Source organism: Nycticebus coucang, chromosome 14, assembly GCF_027406575.1.
Source record: "Nycticebus coucang isolate mNycCou1 chromosome 14, mNycCou1.pri, whole genome shotgun sequence".
NCBI classification, from domain to species: Eukaryota; Metazoa; Chordata; class Mammalia; order Primates; family Lorisidae; genus Nycticebus; species Nycticebus coucang.
Window position 1 is genome coordinate 99746702 of NC_069793.1, and position 20834 is coordinate 99767535.

A 20834-nucleotide genomic window follows, 5' to 3' on the forward strand; every position below is an offset into this window, starting at 1 on the left:
CTTCGTTAGGTGGATGTAAGCACTCCAATTTGTAAAAAAAAAAAAATCAACAAATTGAATCCTACAAAGGCATAAATGTATTCATGATCTATGTATTATGACTTAATAAAAGGGGAAAAAGGGGCGGCGCCTGTGGCTCAGTGAGTAGGGCGCCAGCCCCATATGCCGAGGGTGGCGGGTTCAAACCCAGCCCCGGCCAAACTGCAACCAAAAAATAGCCGGGCGTTGTGGCGGGCGCCTGTAGTCCCAGCTGCTCGGGAGGCTGAGGCAAGAGAATCGCGTAAGCCCAAGAGTTAAGAGGTTGCTGTGAGCCGTGTGATGCCACGGCACTCTACCCGAGGGCGGTACAGTGAGACTCTGTCTCTACAAAAAAAAAAAGGGGAAAAAAATGAGAAGATATCTTCAATACTAAGCATTTACATGCCTAACTTAAATGCTCCCAGATTTATGAAAGAGACCTTGAGGGGTCTGAGCAATAGGATATCCCATAACATCTTAATGGTCGGGAACTGTAACACCTCTCTGACAGAACTGGACAGACCCTCTAAACTCATTCTAAGCAAGGATACAAAGGACTTAAACATGACCCTAGATCAAATGGGCTTAATAAACATATACAGAACACACCATTGCAAAGTAAGAGAATATACTTTTTTTCTCATCACCTCATGGCACATACTCCAAAATAGATCCTAATATAGGATACAAAACAAACCCCAGAAGAAATAAAGAAATAGAAATTATACCATGTCTTTTCCCAGACCACAAGGCCATAATAGTGAAGCTCAACTCCAACAAAATTGTTTATTCCCACACAAAGTCTAGGAAAATCAACAACCTTATGCTGAATGATTGTTGGGTTCAGGAAGACATGAAAGAGGAGCTTCTTAATTTTCTCAAAAACAACAACAATGAAGACATAAGTTACCAAAATCTCTGGGATACACCTAAAGCAGTCCTGAGAGAAAAATGTATCACACTAGATGCCCACCTTAAAAAAACTGAAAGTGAATGCATCAGAACATTCAAAAACCACCTTATGGAATTGGAAAGGGAAGAACAATCTAACCCTAAACCAAAGAGAAGAAAAGAAAAAGCCAAAATTAAATCAGATATTAGTGAAATTGAAAACAAAAAAGTCATTCAAAAATTAATAAAACTGGGTGGCACCTGTGGCTCAAGGAGTAGGGTGCCAGCCCCATAAGCCAGAGGTGATGGGTTCAAACCCAGCCCTGGCCAAAAACTGCAAAAAATATATAAATAAATAAATAAATAATGAAACAAAAAGTTGGTTTTTTGAAAAAGTAAATAAAATAGATAAATCCTTGCCCAGACTTCGTAGAAACAGAAAAGGAAACTCTCTAGTAACCTCAATGAGAAATGATAAAGGGAAAATAAAAACAGGTGCCACAGAGATACAAGAGATTATCTCTGAATACTACAAGAAACTCTATGCCCAGAAATTTGACAATGTAGAGGAAATAGACCAATACATGGACTCACACCCCCTCTCTAGACTTAATCAAGATGAAATAGATCTTCCAAACAGACCAATTTCAAGCACTGAGAGCAAAGAAACAATAAAAAAAAAAACTCAACAAAAAAATGCTCTGGTTCAGATGGCTTCACACTAGAATTCTATCAAAACTTCAAAGATGAGATTATCCCCATACTGCAGAAATTATTCCAAAAAATTGAGGATGAAGGAATCTTCCCCAACAAATTCTATGAAGCAAACATCACCCTGATACCAAAACCAGGAAAAGACCCAACTAAAAAGGAGAACTTCAGACCAATTTCACTAATGAATATAGATACACAAATATTCTCAATAAAATCCTAGCCAATAGGTTACAGCTTATCATTAAAAAAGTCATACATCACGATCAAGTAGGAGTCATTCCAGTGATGCAAGTCTTGTTTAACATATGCAAATCCATAAATGTAATTAACCATATCAACAGGAGCTAAAACAAAGACCATATGATCCTCTCAATAGATGCAGAAAAAACATTTGATAAAATTCAACATCCTTTCCTAATTAGAATGATGAAGAATATAGGCATAAGTGGCACATTCCTTATACTGATTGAAGCTATGTATGACAAATCCACAGCTCATGTTAGATTGAATGGAGGACTGGAACAAGAGAAGAGTGTCCTCTATTGCCACTACTATTCAATATAGTGCTGGAAGTTCTAGCCAATACAATCAAACAAGAGAAGGAAATTAAAGACATCCAAATGGAGGCAGAGGAAGGGAAACTCTCCCTCTTTGCTGATGATATGATCTTATACTTAGAGAACCCCAAAGACTCAACCACAAGACTCTTGGAAGTCATCAAAAAATACAGTAACATCTCAGGATATAAAATCAATGTCCACAAATCAGTAGCCTTTGTATATGCCAAGAACGGCCAAGACGAGAAGGAAATCAAGGACACAATACCCTTCTCAGGAGCTCCATAGGAAATTAAATACCTAGGAATACACCCCATAAAAGAGGTGAAGGAACATTATAAAGAAATCTATAAACCCCTAAGAAAAGAAATGGCTGAAGATATTAACAAATGGAAGAACACACCATGCTAACGGCTGGGAAGAATCAACATTGTTAAAATGTCTCTACTTCCCAAAGGCATCTACAGATTCAATGCTATCCCTATTAAAATACCAATGTCATACTTTCAAGACTCGGAAAAAAATCAGTTTTTCATTTTATATGGAACCAGAAACAACCCTGTGTAGATAAGGCAATTCTTAGTAATAAAAACAACACCAGTAATAAAAACAAAACCAGACGTATCAGCCCACCACACTTTAGGCTGTATGACAAGGCCTTAGTGACCAAAGCAGCATGGTATTGGCTAGAAAATAGACACCAGAAAGAAAACTGGAGATGAGATGAACATCTTACAGCCACCAAATCTTTGATAAACCAAACAAGAACCTACACTGGGGCAAAGAATCCCTATTCATTAGATGGTGCCTGGAGAATTGTATATCCACATGTAGAAGACTGAAAGTGGACCTGCACCTTTCTCCACTCACAAAGATTGATTCAAGATGGATAAACAACCTAAATATGAGGCACAAAACAATTAAAATCTTCAAAGAAAGTGTGGGACAAACACTGAAAGATATCGGCCTGGGGAAGGATTTTAGGAGGAAGACTTTCATACCAATCACAACAACAAAAACAAGCAAATGGAACTTAATGAAGCTAAAAAGCTTCTGTACAGCTAAGGCGACAACAAGCAAAGCAAACAGACAACCTACACACTGGGAAAGGATACTTGCATACTTTGTTTCACACAAAAGCTAAATAAGATGGATTTACAGAGAACTCAAACTAATAAACGTAAAAAGAGCCAACAATCCCTTAGATCACTGGGCAAGAGAGATGAATAAAACCTTCTCTGAAGAAGACAGACAAATGGCTAACTAACATATGAAAAAATGCTCAGTGTCCCTAATTATTAGAGAAATGCAAAACAAAACCACCTTGAAATATCATCTAACCCAAGTGAGAATGGCCCACATCACAAAGTCTCAATACTGCAGATACTGGCATGGATATGGACAGAAGGGAACACTTTCACACTGCTAGTGGGACTGCAACTAATACAACCTTTTTGGAAGGCAGTATGGAGAACCCTCAAAGAACTCAAGGTAGACCTCCCATTGGATCCGGCAATCCCATTGCTGGACATCTACTCAGAAGAAAAAAAATTACTTTTATCACAGGAACACTTGCATTAGACTGTTTATCACAGCTCATTTTTTTTTTTTTTTGCATGTTTTGGCCGGGGCCTGGTTTGAACCCACCACCTCCGGTATATGGGGCCAGTGGTACCCTACTCCTTTGAGCCACAGGTGCCACCCAATCACAGCTCAATTTACTATCACCACAATCTGGAAAGAGCCTAAATGCCCACCAACTCAAGAATGGATTAACAAGCTGTGGTGTATGTATACTATTCAGCCACTATAAAAGATACAGACTTCATCTTTTTGTATTAATCTGGATGGATTTGGAACACATTATTCTTAGTAGAGCATAGAGAAACAAGAATCCTATGTACTCAATTCAGATATGAGTACAATTCAGGTCCTAGTATATGGTGGGGGGTGGAGGATGGGGAGAGCTGAGAAAGAAAGAGAGGCAGGAGGTGGGGAAATGAAGGAGGTGGTACACCATTTGGAGGCAGGACACAATTATAAGAGCATCCTTATGTGACAAAATCAATCAATGTAATCTGGTTCAGTGTACCCTCAATGAATCTCCAACCATAAAAACAAAAAGGGTAGAACAGCGAGAGGAAGGGGTTAATTACAGTATCACTATCAGTGGTACGAGGTTGGGAATAAAGGCAGTGATATTAACAGAAATCTATATGAACACTATCTTTGCTGGCTTCTAATTAGTAACTTCAAATTTTCTATAGGTTTACAAGTGTAGGTGGATTAAGGTTGATTCTCTTTATGGTCCATTTCCATAGGAGGTGGTGGGTTCCAGGAGTTTACTCGTGAATGATGTATCCAGGAATCTATTCCCATAACTTTAACAGCTGTAGAAGACAAGGTAACACAAAAGGGACCTCCTAACTTGGGGTCTTGGAAGGTGAATTGGAGGGAAGCATTTTTATCATAACTAGATATCCAGAAGAGAAAGCTCTTTTAGTGTTGAATGTGAAAATGTAGTTGGGATGTTTTTAAGGATTTGTTGAAATTTAGCTAAAGAAGCAGTATGTTTTACCAATTCTGTAGTTTCTTAATCTAATCATAAATTGATGTTTAAAAAAGGCCTTCCATACAATAATTCAAATGGGCTACAACCAAGTTTCTGAGGTAAATTTCTTATTCTAAGGAGAACAATGGAATGTAATGGAGTCTAAAGGTGACGAATTTTTGGAGTTAACTTTCATAACTGTCCTTCGATTTTATCATTCTTTTATTTTTATTTTTTTACCTTCCCAGAGGATCAGGGCCTCCATGAACAGTGAAAATGATATGTTATGCCTAAGGCTTCAGATATTCTCTGTGTAACAGCTGAATTGAAGGCAGGGCCATTATCACTTTGCAACTCTGAGGAAGTCCAACCCTGGGTATAATCTCATGTACTAAAGCTTTTACGACTTCCTGGGCCTTTTATGTTCTACTATGGAATGCTTCAAAGTAATTAGCAAAGGTATCCACAACTACCAGCAAATATTGTATACGATGTACCTTGAGGAGATGAGTAAAATCTATTTGCTAGTCTTCACCTGGATATTTACCTTGTTTTTGTATCTGTCGCTTTAGACTCTGTATATGGGCATTAGCCCATTCTCAGCTTCTGCTTTTAGAGCATATTGTCTGTGATTGGGATAGACGGAATTTTTTTAACTTTATTGGTGTTGGTTGAGCATATTTTCCTCTTCCCACCTATCCCTCGGTAGCCTACACTTCTGGGTTAATTGCTCTTTCTAATAAGGGAAGGCATAGTGTAGGTTTTTTGTCCCCTATGCATATAATTGTTTGTATGTCCCTCTCCACAAGCGAATGTTTCAGGCATGATTAAGAAGGCATGAGAAAACAGTCATCCCCCGATTGCAGCTTAAAGGCTGAGAGAAGAATTTAGTAACTGGCTTTCTAGACACAACCTAAAATTTGAGGAATAACAGACCAGAGTTAGGGAGGAGTACAGAATAGGTTGCTCCTGTGTCCAGAAGAAATTGTGTCTCCTGGACTTCCACTATGAGGAAGAGCCAGGGCTCTTGAGGGGTGATGACACAAGCTGGAGCCATGAGAAACTGCCCTGGGCATCCTCCATCCAGTTCAGGGGCTGATGGCATCACTGTACCAGGAGACCTTTGTCTCCAGGAACAGGCTGCCCTCCAGTGGTCACACTTGCATTCTGGACAAGGGCCCGGTGGCTCACTCAGCAGGCGGTGCTACCAGGGGAAAATCTCTCTTGAAGTAGTCAATCTGGAAGCTCTTGTTCTTATCTCTTCTGGCTTCCCTCTGCCCCTGAATGGCGCCCATTTGTCTGAGTGCCATTACAAGAGCGCTCATTCTTTTGTTATACTTTCTTTTTTCTCCTCTTCCTCCTGATCTTAATTACAAAAGTTGGCTGTGGCCATTTTAAGAATATTCTCCAGATTATGATTGGGGCCTAGAGCCAATTTCTGGAGTTTTTTTCTAATATCTTGGGCAGCTTGAATAGTAAATTTATCTTTTAAAGCAATTTGGCCCTCTAAGGAGTCAGATGTCAACTGAGTTTTTTTTCTCCTCGCCTCCCTAAGCCATTCAAAAAAGGATGAGGGACTTTCATTTTGCTCCTGGTAAATAGTGGACAACGTAGAATAATTCACAGGCTTTTCCTTGGATCAATATAAACTATTCAGGATACGTGTTAGAAAATGTTTACGTACCCAATGTACACAGCCCTACTATGAAACTAATTTGGGACTCTCACATGAAAGCTATAACCCAGCTACAACTTAACAATAGGGGGAAGTGGGAAGGGGGTTGGGTAGAGGGAGGGGGATCGGTGGGATCACACCTGTGGTGCATCTTACAGGGGTATTTGCGAAACTTGGTAAATGTAGAATGTAAATGTTTTGGCACAGTAACTGAGATAACGCCAGAAAGGCTATGTTAACCACTGTGATAAAAATGTGTCAAATGGTTTATGAAGCGAGTGTATGATGCCCCATGATCATATCAATGTATACAGTTATGATTTAATAAAAAAAAAAAAGAAAAGAAAATGTTTACGGCACCGGTCACGTTGTTTCTCAAGGTCCCATTCAGGACCCTCAAAGGCAACTGCCTGTCTCTCTATAGGGTATCTGTCTCTTTACTTCGAAGACATACTGCTATCAGGACTGGACATGAACCACAAATCACCCCACATTCTAGTCTCATCTGAGACTTCATTTTTCTTATGAAAAGTTACAGTTTGATCTAGTAGTAGCATTACACCTTTCCAAGAGAGTTCAAAGTTTTGTCCTAACTCTTGGAGAACATCGGTGTATTTGTCTGGGTCTTCAGGAAATATTCCTAATGGGGAATTTCCTAATTTGGGAAACTTACTTTTTTTTTTTTTTTTGAGATAGAGCCTCAAGCTGTTGCCCTGGGTAGAGTGCCATGGCATCACAGCTCACAGCAACTTCCAACTCCTGGGCTTAAGCAATTCTCTTGCCTCAGCCTCTTGAGTAGCTGGGACTACCCGCACCCGCCACAATGCCCGACTATTTTTTGGTTGTAGTTATCATTGTTGTTTGGCAGACCTGGGCTGGATTCGAACCTGTCAGCTCTGGTGTATGTGGCTGGCGCCTTAGCCACTTGAGCTACAGGTGCTGAGCCAGGAAAACTTTCTTTTTTTTTTTTTTTTTTTTTGTAGAGACAGAGTCTCACTTTCTGGCCCTCAGTAGAGTGCCGTGGCCTCACACAGCTCACAGCAACCTCCAACTCCTGGGCTTAAGCAATTCTCTTGCCTCAGCCTCCCGAGTAGCTGGGACTACAGGCGCCTGCCACAACGCCCGGCTATTTTTTGGTTGCAGTTTGGCCGGGGCTGGGTTTGAACCCGCCACTCTCGGTATATGGGGCCGGCGCCTTACCAACTGAGCCACAGGTGCTGCCCAGGAAAACTTTCTTAATGTTACAATGTATATATCACATTTTGGCATTTGTTCATACTACCTCATTCATTTATTTATCCATTGATTCACCTCATGGCTATTACATACTGTGTTCTGAGTGTTGCACTGGATAATGTGAGTATAGTGGCAAATAAGACAAATACTGCCTTTACCTCCTTGGAATTTTAAATATAGTAGTCATCAATATCTAAGTATTATAGTTTGTTACAAGAGTCTGGTGAACATTAGGTTGACATACTATAAATGCTCAGAGAGTATGTAATAGGAAAACCACCCTGGTCTACAGAGTCTGAAAGTATTTCAGTGACAAACTTTGTGTTTGAGCCAAAATGTGAGAAAGATTAGGATTCAGAGAAATGATAGTCTGTGCAATACTTGTATCTATTCATCTGTGTCAGACTTGAAGAAAAAATAAACGCTCTTCATTTTGATCAGTAAGCTAAGACTGTTGCAGGAAGACAAGGACCAATGGAGAGAAAAGAAATCACCAGAACACCTCCATTTGTAAGAGATAGGGGCTTGGGTGGTGCCTGTGGCTCAAGGAGTAGGGCGCCGGTCCCATATGCCAGAGGTGGCCGATTCAAACCCAGCCCTGGCCAAAAAAAAAAAAAAAAAAAAACCACACACACAAAAAAAAAAAATAAATGAAAAAAGAGAGAGTAATGGCTCTTTAAATAAATAAATAAATAAATAAATAAATAAATAAATGAAAAAAGAGAGAGTAATGGCTCTTTAAAAAAAAAAAAGAGATAGGGGCTTTATTCCAGCTGGTGGAGCTTTGGAGATTAGTATTCAAGAACACCGACCTCCCTGGCTTGCAGAGACCTGGTCTCTGTCTTTTTATAGGGTTTCCAGAAAGGCAGACAAAGGAATTATTATGTTGTCTCTCATTGGAGGTTTCAAAGCATGAGTGGGACTTACAGCAAAGTTTCAGGATGTTAATCTTTCAGGAAGAAGCTGTGAGGAGGGCTGAGTTATCATGAGTGACCTTTGTGGAGATATCTGCAAAATGCAAAATCTCCTGGCATCTCAGATTAAAACATAAAACTTCAGGGTTTCCTCCCTCAAGACAAATGATGCTTCTTTCTTCTACCTTAGCCATGTCCAAATACACAATTAAAACATACTGTTTACCAAGTGGAGAAACCCTGAAAACATGTTCTATGAAAGTAACAAGATACAGAAAAGACACATATTGTATGATTCCATTTACATAAATCTAGAAAGATAAAAAGTAGATTAAAGGTTGCCTGGGAATGAAGAGTAAATGTTGACATGTAGTGAGTTCCTCATGGGGGTGATGAAAATGCCTGGTGGAAATGATGGCCAAACTACTATGGATGTACTAAAAAACGTCACTGAATGAAATAATTTAGAAATTAATTTTCAGATCATATGAATTTATCTCATTAAACCTGTTATTTACAAAAAGGAAGAAAAGTCAATGCTGATAAAGTTTTATTTCAATAAAACAAAAAAAAATGTACACACTCACTGGGGTCATCCCATTTTATAACATACATTAATTATGTTTTCTAATTTTTTTTTTATTGTTGGGGATTCATTGAGGGTACAATAAGCCAGGTTACACTGATTGCAATTGTTAAGTAAAGTCCCTCTTGCAATCATGTCTTGCCCCCATAAAGTGTGACACACACCAAGGCCCCACCCCCCTCCCTCTGTCCCTCTTTCTGCTTTTCCTCCCCCCCATAACCTTAATTGTCATTAATTGTCCTCATATCAAAATTGAGTACATAGGATTCATGCTTCTCCATTCTTGTGACGCTTTACTAAGAATAATGTCTTCCAATTCCATCCAGGTTAATACGAAGGATGTAAAGTCTCCATTTTTTTTTATGTTTTCTAATTTTACACTGAGCTTAAATATAGTCCTAGATTGTCCTGTTGCCTCATATGAGGTCTCAGAAATGCAGTTTTATCAGACTCCAAAATTACCCAATAAATTATCATGAAAACTAAACTTTCATGTGTAACATAGATAAAGGAAAGGCCTCAGAGGGTAAGAGAAGGGGGAAGGGAGGAAACTATATATAAGGGACGCTTTATAAACATCATAAAAGCTCACTGTTCCACTGTCATACTCCACAAACACCCCAACTCTACTCAAGGGCCTTTGCACATAATGAATTAAGGGTGGGGAGTTAGTGGCAAGACTGTAATCATTGTTCTTCTTGAAAGAAAAGAGCAAAAATGCATCCTTGGAATCAACAATAATATTGGGGTCTTGTGGCCCAGAATCCTTGCAGACGCCTAGAATCCAGCTGGAAGAGTGTGTCACGTCCACTTCCCAGTAATGCTTGCCAGAGGTGAAGGCCTGAGCTCCACATACAGCAAGGGTCTGGGCTGTCCAGGCCTCCCAGGGGGCATCATGATCCTTATCTCCGAATAGGATGCTTCTCATGTCCTCAGTAAGTCTGATATAGCAACTGGTCATTTCCACACTCAGAGGATCCTCCACTGAAAAAAAAGAGGAAAGAAACAGATCAGCAATTGCTTTTAAAGACAGAGCATTTCTACACATTTTGTTGCTTCATTTACTTCTCCCTCAAGTAAGCATGGAATAAGGCAAGCAAAAGAACTTGAGACTTGCTAATCTATGAAGATCAAGAGTGATTGATTACAACATCTACAAGACATACATTTTCTTTTTGCAGTTTTTGTCCGGAGCTGGGTTTGAACCCACCACCCCCAGTATATGGGGCTGGCACCCTATGCCTTGAGCCACAGGCACCACCAAGACACATATTTTCTTTATATAGAGAAACCTGGCTATATCACTGAGGTGAACCAGTGATATAATGTGTACATGCGAATAGTTTGTAAAGTTTGTTTCAGAACACTCCTAAAAGTTGTTTTCTCTTTAGTAGAAAACTCCTGTTGTGTTGTCTTGAATTGTATTAAGAAACAGCAATGTGGGATGATTCAGGTATTTATTGAGATATAAATTATTATGTTTCCAGACATCAAAAATTACTTGGAAATCCACATGTGCAACATGGGTGTTTCTGAAAAGAATGATCTGGCTTTACACCATCTGTTCAGACCCTGCCTCCTTCAGTCTACTCCTTGTTCAGCCTCTACTGCCTAGTATGTGCCTAATATCATTCTTCCGTGTTCACAGGTCCTTTCTCTTTCCTTTGTCTTGAACTGTACCTTTTTATGCCTACAGACATTTTAGTCTTTTTTTCTGATTGTTCTAAACATTTCGATTTTATAACTATATGTTCTTTGGACAATATGTGATAAATGCAGTGTAGAAGAAATTATAAATGGCCAGTGCCAAATCTAAACCTGTAAAATTGGAGTAAACTGAATAAACAGAAAATACAGATTTCTAGACTGAGAACTAAGCTTTGTATCTCTTCACAACCACATGACCTGAATACACTTTCTTCTCTTACTCTGCTGGTTCAGATATGACTAATATGAGTATCCTGCTTTGCATTTTCAGTGAGCTTGAAAGCAAATAGTTCAGTCTTGGTCATTATAATATGACTAATCAGAGTAGGAAGATAGAAATGTTTTGGCAAATCATGTGCAAACCTCATGTCATAAAAAGATAAAATTTAAATTAGACAGAGCTTATCCCCAAAAACGCACTTAAAAAGGAAATAAAAGGCTGACTGCCAAACAGCTGACTCTCACCTCTGAAGTTGTTGAGCATGTCTCGGATTCCAGTGATGCCCCAAGATGTGAGCTCTGGACTCACTGGCTGGGTCTTTAGCATCTGCAACAACTCAGTCCTGTTAAGATTGACATCAGTTACACTCCAGGCCCAAGGTTAAACATGCAGTCTTTAGAAAGACTAACATATTTCTTCAGAATTTTCCTATTGTTTCATTAATTGGATGCGCATTGTATTTGACAGCCCTGAGGATTTAATAAATGCTACCATTTTCCTGAATTTAACTTATATCACATTCCAACGTCCCCATTTTTCTCTGACAATATTCAACTTCTAAAATTTATTGTGGGTGATTCCCTCCTTCTACCTCTCACACTGCCTCACATTATGGAAAGATCCTGAGTATCTTACAAAGACCTGAAAACTCAGGCACAGCTCTTGGGACTTCAGTCTGCAGAAGTCACACAAGCCAGTGCCTACACGGGAATGTCCAGTGAGCCAGAAGGCTTTGCTCTTTCATACAAAACAAGAGAATCTAACCGGAGCCTGACAGCCCTGGTCCTGGGGGTCTGAGGCAGCCCCTGTCCTTTGAGGTTCTCCCTACAGCTGGGGGTGCTGTGACAGAGCAGGGCCTGCCATGGCTACTCAGGGGAGAAAAGACCCCTCCCATTCCCATCCTGAGGGCATGTTCCCCTTTCCTCTGTCTTTTTATCTTCCACCTTCCTAGAAGAGGGGGCTCCTCTGTGGCACCTTAGCATAGTCTCCCTATTAAGGTTTATTGTACCATGGCTGAAGATGATCAGGGAAGTGGGTAGAAGGAAGCCCACAATAGCCAAATGTTCTTATATATATTTGAATTTAGCCATTTCAGAAGGAAACTTCCAAGACCTAGGAGGAGAAGGCCTCAGAGGCTCTTTTGAAACAAAATAGAAAATAGCCCCAGAGAACAATGTTAATAGATTGAAAGATATACATCCACTTCATTAACAAGAGACCAACTTTGTCAGAAATAGCAGATCCTTAGTGCAAACTCACCTTTCCAATATGTTCCTCAAGTCCTACAAAGGAAGGAAAAAGTCATTAATCATGAGAATATGTTCTATGCATCTTCTCTGGTATTTTATTTTTGTGTCTTAATATTATTTTGCATTATTCCCCTCTAAGCAATCATTCCATGCTATGTTAAAATTAGAATCTAAACTGAACCAGGAGGGGCTTCCTCCATGTGCATTAAGAAGGGGGCAGGAACATGTAGAAGATGTAGGTTCCCAGGGTCACTGATCTCCCAGTCTGGTTCCTAAAGAGAGGACTGACCACTTATGACAATTAAAACAAAACAAGGAACCATATAAAAAACAGAGTTATTTAAATTAGGTACCAAATTCTACAATTTTTTCCTGGCCAAAAGGCAGAGCCTCAATGCCTTCACTCCTTGTTTTTATGTGGGCCAACTCAGAGTGATGATGGATTAGGGAACATGAATTGAGTATCACCTCAACAAAATTCACTTTTCCCGGCCTATAGCTTCACTGCTTTTGCATAATCTTTCTGTATGAATATTAGTCCCAAAACCAAGGAGAATTTTGTCCTATGTTAGCTACTGGAATGATGAAAATCTCCCAAAGATGACAAGAATCTGCAGAAATAAGTGATAGGGCAAAAAATGGTGGGAGTCCGAGAGCACGTGCCACTCGGCTAAGTCCAGGTATTAGCAGGTAACATTTCAATGTCCTGGCAACACTGCCCAGCACAGGACTCCTGTGTCAGGATGGACCCTTCCCCTCACCTGCAGCAGCTCCAGGTCAGGCTTGTGACGTGTCTCAGTCAGCTCTCTGTACATGTGTCTCAGGCTTTCTTTCTGTTGGGTCATTCTCACTTCACTGTCTTGGAGTTGTTGGAAAATCTCTTCTGCTTCCCTGTCCACTAACTTGAGATGTAGTTTTTCCTCCTCTTGGAGAAACAGATGCATCTTCTGATAGTGCTGCCTAATCATCACTTTCCTTAAAGCCACATTATTCTGGAATGATATTCAGATAAAGGATTACATGTTCTTACTTTCAACAGAAAAGAGAAGACTTCAAATAATTAATTCCTAACTATTATTATGCAAACAATTAATAAGCATTTTGCCTCATCTCTGCAAAGCGTCTTGAATATTTGTTATTTCTTGCTGTCCTTTCTTTTTCCATGGCCCTATTCTCTCTCCCTGTTTAAATCAAAGTGTCTGAAGGGTCCTGGCTTCTCTCCCTCTGATACTTCTCCACCGTTCTTACTGCATCAATATTTCCTCTCTGACCTGGATCTTCCTTCTTGTCTATGGTTACTTTGCCTATTTTCCTATATATCAAAAAATATTTAGGTAAACACAATATTATGCAGATTTTTAAAGCTTACTACATTTTTAGTCTACATAGTGTAAATATTGTTTTTCTCACCTCTGCTTCCAACTCAAACTTAGCTTAATGTTGTCTTATCTTTAGGCACTTTATTCCAAGAACATCCAGTGTACCCTATTTATACTAACTTTCTTAGCTCTAGCTTATATTGACCCAAATATTTTTTGTGAATTTTTTGTTTTATGAAATCCTGATACCCTTCCTATATGCCTATTTATTTTTTATTTCTGATTTATCATTTGAAATAACAACTTTTCCCTGGGGAGGGGGAAGGATGAAACTAGGAATTGGAACTGAGTTAAAAAACACAAGCCAGCCACATGTCAATTTGCATAGAAACAAAGAAAACCTTTTTATACTTACCATGAATGAATGAGTTTTGACAGTTTGCTCATTTAGATGGTTTTGCATTTCCTTAGTCATTGTCCATAAAGAGTCCATTGTTTTCACAAGTTCCTCCTGCAAAAAAACAAGATCTTTAGCAATAATGAGAATAGTACAGATTTTATCCCTCTATCTAGGAGAAAAGACTATACTTCAGAGAACAGTAATCTTGTTTCTAAATGGAATGGTCAGAATTATCCATGTTAACCAAATTGGTTTCTTATATTTGAGAGATCAATCATAATAGATTCCTTAATAAAAAATTGGAAAGTATGCTACAGATAATGCAACCCAGTTCCTGAGAAATTGGCATTTTTCTTTCCTGGTTATGGAGTAGCCAGGCTTAAAACAGAAACCAGGTCCATGGTCCTGTCACCTTCTCCACAGCTGCACCAAATCCACACATTTGACAATTTGCAGAGTCTAAGGAAAGTCCCCTTAGCATAATCAGCACAGCTGCCATGAGAGTGCTCAACATTGGAAGGATGCATTTCTGTCTTGGGATTTACATTCAAAAATCACTATCCTCACCATCCCCATTCTTAACTTTGTTACCATAACCCTTCATTTTTCTCTCTTATTTAGGATCCTACAGATTCCAAATGGCATCACAGGCATCACTTACCCTGCATGGCTGAGCAGCCCATTCTACTGGACATTGGTTTTGTGTCGCGTGCTCTGGTGCCTTGGAGCAGGACCCACAGAGCAGAGTCTTGTTGGCCTCAAAGAGGAGCCCCTTCACTCCACGTATTCCTCCACAGACCTGCTCTTCTGAAATATGGATCTGCTGAGGTCTGACCTGCCTGGCAAGGGAAATCAGCTTCTTGACTAGAAAATTGGTTTTGAATTCTGCCTCCTGTGATATTTCCCTGCACTGAGGGCAGCGCATCGGGTACACCTCCCAGCAGAGGTAGAGGCAGGGTCCGCAAAAGTTGTGCCCACAGGCTATGGTGACGGGGTCTAGAAAGTAATTCATGCAGATGGGGCAGGTGAGTTCATTCTGGAAGGCTTTCCAGGTGTGTGAATCCATTTTTCTCGAAATAAAATCTAAAAAATGAGAGACAAAGAGACAGAGAGAGAGAGAGAGATTGATTCTGTCCTGATGAGGTTTTTTTTTTTTTTTTTTTTTTGTAGAGACAGAGTCTCACTGTACCGCCCTCGGGTAGAGTGCCGTGGCGTCACATGGCTCACAGCAACCTCTAACTCTTGGGCTTACGCGATTCTTCTGCCTCAGCCTCCCAAGCAGCTGGGACCACAGGCGCCCGCCACAACGCCCGGCTTTTTTTTTGGTTGCAGTTTGGCCGGGGCTGGGTTTGAACCCGCCACCCTCGGCATATGGGGCTGGCACCCTACTAACTGAGCCACAGGCGCCGCCCCCCTGATGAGGTTTTATAAAAAAAAATCTTTTAACATTTCTGATTCTCTGCCAGAGCTCTGTTTAATCTACCTGTTAACTTACTTCCCCCCCTACTCCAGTACAAACCTACACATGGTAAATGCAGACAAGCTGTATTCATACAGCTGTCCCTCAGTAGTCATGGAAGGTTGATTCCAGGACTCCCTGATTCCACATCCTGTAAACAAAATGGCCTAGTATTGCAAATAACCTAGGCCAATCCTCCCAGGTACTTTGGACATCATCTCTAGATGAGTGGTAAAACTTAGTATCATGTTAATGGTATGTAAATTGTTGTTATACGGTATTGTTTAGGACAATGACAAAAAAAAAGTTTGTACATGCTCAATAGAGAAAAATTTTTTCTGCCAAATAGTTTTGATCTGTGGTTCATTGAATACATGTCTGTGGAACCTACTGATAAAAACAGTTGACTGTTCTGTGATATAGTCAGGCCCAGTGGCTCCTGACTGTACTCTCAGCACTTCGGGAGGCCAAGGTGGGAGGATTGCTTGAGGCCCATGTGAGACTGAGCAAGAGTGAAACCCTATCTTTACAAAATTAGAAAAATTAGCTGAGTATAATATTACGTGCCTGTGATCCAGCTACTCAGGAGGCTTAGTCAGGATGTTTGATGGAGCCCAGGAGTTTGGGGTTACAGTGAGTTATAATGACATCACTGCCTTCTAGCCCAAACTTCAGACATAGAATCAGGACAAAAAAAAAAAAAAAGGAACAACCAGAAATGGATAACAAAGCTCTAAAATTTTAGCAATACAGAAAGCAGCCAAATAAAAATGCTCACGAAACTATATAATACAAACAAATATATGATATATGCTCTAGTTAAAGATACTTAATTTTCACGTCATTTTAAATAACTAGAAAAACTACCTTTTTGCTTGAATAAAACCTGAGTGACGTGATGTATTAATTTAAAGTAAAACGTAATTTTTATTATAGAAAGTGAGCAAGAAGAGTTTCCTTTAAATTCCATACACACCTGAATCGCCTCTCAGTGCTCTAAGTCCTGAAAACTCCAATAGATTTGTCAATATCCAGGTCAGCAGTACCTCTTGGCTCTGCAAAGCCCAGCAGCCACTAGTTCAGTAGTTCTTCTCTGGAGAAGTCCTTCTGAGGACTGTCAAGTGGGCTTTTTATGTAGTTTGGCTCACCATACCCACTTCCCATGATTCACTGTTTTGTCTTCTAGGAAGAAATGCAAATACATGATTAGGTTCTATGGAAAGGTGTGAAACTGGTTGATTGGATTCTCAAAGGATAGGAAACCACACCCAGGGGAATAATGTTGATGCAATTGAGTTTGATGCTGGAACGTTCACCTGACAAATGGGTAGAGAGAAACTTTTGCTGAAACAGTTTTCTTGCAATAATTTTTATTGTACATTGACCTCACAATTTTCAAAATTTAGCTTTGTATTCTAGTATTCGAATTTATGATTGCTTGTTAAATCCTTACCCATTATTTATCTGAATATGTCCAACAATAAAACATTCACTAGAATAACCAACACATCTGATGCCACGTAACTCTGTCATTGAAATAAGGCTACTAAGGAACCCAATTGTATTTGGAATAATTGTATGCATAAGACTTGGTGAAATTGCTCGTAGGAGGAGTTTTCTCTTTTTTATTTGCTTTCTGCATTTCATGACTATTTTGTTTTGATTGGTTTATGTAAAATTAGAATCTAGTTTTTGGTCTTATATGCCTTGGTACATAATTTTAAACTAGGCACTTTACATGCATATGTATGTGTCTATATGACATCTAGAACAATGTGTATATTTATATAAAAATATCATATGACATATAATTATTTAAACACCATTAAATGTATAAATGTCTTTAATAAGTAGCATATAAAATTGTGTTAACAGGTTTGCCATGCCACCTGAATTTTGTTTAATAAATCCACATCATTATTATATAAGGAGCATCAAGATATTATCTAATGTTTGGGGATTTTGGCCCTTTCTATCAACTTTAGAAAATAATCTAAACCTCCCAGACTATAAAAGTAAAAATATAAATATTTACCATTTAAATATTATCACAGTAAAAAAAAAGTATGAAAGGCATAAAAGCCAGAATATCTTAGAAAGAGGTGAAGAGGTTTTCCATTTACTCAGCTCTTAATGTTGTAAATGAATACGTGTTCTGAGGTGTCATTTCATTTCAAAAGCATATCCTAAGGAGATTAAGGAGAGGTTATCACAGACTCAGATGTGAAGACTTCTCTAGAAATTTCATTCCTCAAAAACTGTCTCAAACATTCCTTAACATGCTGTGTGTCATCTTCATCCTTTCTGGTATTCTCGCGTGTTATTAACAGTCTGATGAGCAGTTGAGGTGCCCTCCTTTAGTGCTGTTAAATGGTGGGCTCAGATCAGAGGGACTCCTCTGACATTGGCTTGCACAATTACTTCCTGGATTTGGGATTTCTTCACACATTATTTGCAAGTTGTATAAACCAGATTATGTCACCTCATCTGTCCTGCAAATAATATAAAAGTGGTGACAATTAAGTAATTGCTGTTTTCACTGAGTTTTACTAAGTATCATATAACTTTTCACTCTCCTCCCATAAAACCCAGTCTTCAAAGCTAAGTAAGTCAAAACATTTAAAATCTGATGATTATAGGTTGGTAGGCAAGTTGAGTGTATATGTAAAAAAATAAAAAAATGTATAACATTTTAATGAGGAAGAAGCGTCTGCCTTTTAGACCTGGGGAAACCTGAGTAGCCAAATGAACCTGAGATTCTCCCTCTCTCCTCACTCTTCAGATGGCAAACAACCCCTGAAGAAAATTGATTAAAAAGCCTTGCATTCCTGCTATGGCACCACTAAGTCTAGTAATAAATAAATAAATAAGTTCATCCTTTTGCCATGTACTAATTTTTGGATATTTGACAGACGAAAATTCACCAAAGTATATCATTTTTGCTTGAGACAAACCTAATATAAACAGAAATTTAAACATGAATGGTTGAAAAAACATATCTTTTGGGCTAAGGAAATATTGATGTTATAAATATCAGTCAATTAGGAAACAAACTACACGCTGGCCATGGTGGCTCACACTTGTAATCTTAGTAGTCTAGGAGGTTGAGGTGGGTGGACAGCATGAGTTCAGAGGTTTGAGACTAGCCTAATCAAGAGGAAAACCTCATCTGTACTACAAATAATAATTTAAAAAAACTAGCTAGGCATCATAGCAGACACCTGTAGTCCCAGCTACTCAGGAGGCTTATGCAAGAGGATCTCTTGAATCCAAGGGATTAAGGTTGCTGTTAGCTATGATGCCAGAGCACTTTACCTAAGGTAATAGAGTGAGATTCTATCTCAAAAAAAAAAAAGAAAGAAAGAAAGTAGAAGAAAAAGAAAAGAGAAGAGTAGAGAAAATAAAAGAAAAGAAAATCTGCAGATGAATTAAATAGTATTTCAAAAGAATATGGCCTCTCTGGGAGGACTTGAGATTCCCATGGAAGTTCAGCTTGCACCCAATAGGTGATAAAGGATCAGCGTTTTACACATCTAACTAACAGACCTTGAAAAAGGTCGAGGATGACATGAGAAGTCAGGGCACTAGCAGTAACTAGTACTCCTAGCAGTAGCCTTCTGGACTGTTATATGGATTTTTGCATATGTCAAGCTGCTTTTGGGATTTCATCAAATGCTGACACTTCAAAGTCCTGTGTGGTATAGTTTTCTACAGAAACACAGTGATGAATTCCAGGATTCTCATCACTGTGGTTGGTGGGATAGGACTGTTGAGTCTCTTTACCAGAATTTGAATAAAAAGTTTTAAAATTGCTGTCAGTGCTACTTAGAAATTTAGAAACATTTACTTAGGAAAAACACCAAAATCAGGCTCACCTTTTCATCTGTTTTTTATCTAACTTTCAACCAGAAGATTTAGGATGAGAAAAAGACTCTAAAGCCATTTATGAACTTGGTATTATTAATAGGATCCTGCATTCAGGACAGCAGGATCCTGCATTCAGGTCAGCAGCATCCTGAATACAGAAGCTTTAAATGTGCTAGAAAAAGATTTCAAAGTTACATATGAAAGTCTTTTAAAAGGCGTGGTGGCTCACTCCTGTAATCCTAGCATTTGGGGAGACTGAGGTGGGGAAGGATATCTTGAGATCAGGCATTTTAGACCACCTTAAACAAACCAAGATCCTGTCTCTACTAAAAGTGTAAAAATTGGCTAGACATTGTGGCATGTACCTATAGTCCTGGTACTCTGGAAGACTGAAATAGGAGGATCCTTTGTACCCAGGAGTTGAGGTTGCCGAATGAAAGCACTCCATTTTGTACAAAAAATCAACACATTGAATCCCACAAAGGCATAAATGTATTCATGATCTATGTATATATGACTTAATAAATGGAAAATAAAATAAAATAAAAAGGATGTTGAAGGTGAAGGACCATGCTCTCCTGGTTTGGAGGGTTTTAGTTGAAAAGTCAGCTGTCAAACTAATGGTTCTGCCCTTGTAGGTCAATTGCTTTTTTACTCCTAGCTCCTCGTAGGATTGTCTCTTTCATCTTGCCTTTGGACAGGTTCATCACAATGTGTCTTGGAGGGGTTCTGTTAGAGTTGAGATGACCTTGGGTTCAATATCCATCTGAAAGGAGTGTGTCAGGATCTATAGTAAAACTTGGGAAGTTTTCATTTTTTATATTCTCCAGTAAGGCAGCCATACCTTTGGGACAAGGTTTTTCCTCTTCAGGGATTCCTATTATCCATATGTTTGAATGCTTCATGTCATCTCGTAGTTCTCTAAACACCTTCTCTGCTTTCTCTCCCTTCTTTTCTGACTGTTACTACCTCTATTAACTCAAAGAGTTTATCCTCTACCTCTGCTGTTATTTTCCTCCATGATCTAATCTATTTTTGATACTCTTTCCTCATTCTTTACATTTCCTGATTGTCTCCTTCATTTCTTTTTTTTAAATTATTTTTATTGTTAAATCATAGCTGTGTACATTAGTGCAATCAAGGGGTACAGGGTGCTGGTTTCATATACAATCTGAAATATTCTAATCAAACTGTTCAACATAGCTTTCATAGCATTTTCTTAGTTACTGTATGTAGGCATTTGTATTCTGCATTTAGTAAGTTTTGACTGTACCCATTATAAGATGCACCGTAGGTGTGGCCCCGCCCAATACCCTCCCTCCACCCCAACCTCCCCCCTCCCTTCCCCTTCCTTAGCCCTTTCCTCATAGTCTTGTGCTATAGTTGGGTTATAGCCTTCATGTAAAAGCTATAATTTAGCTTCACAGTAGGGCTGAGTACATTGGATACTTTTTCTTCCATTCCTGAGAT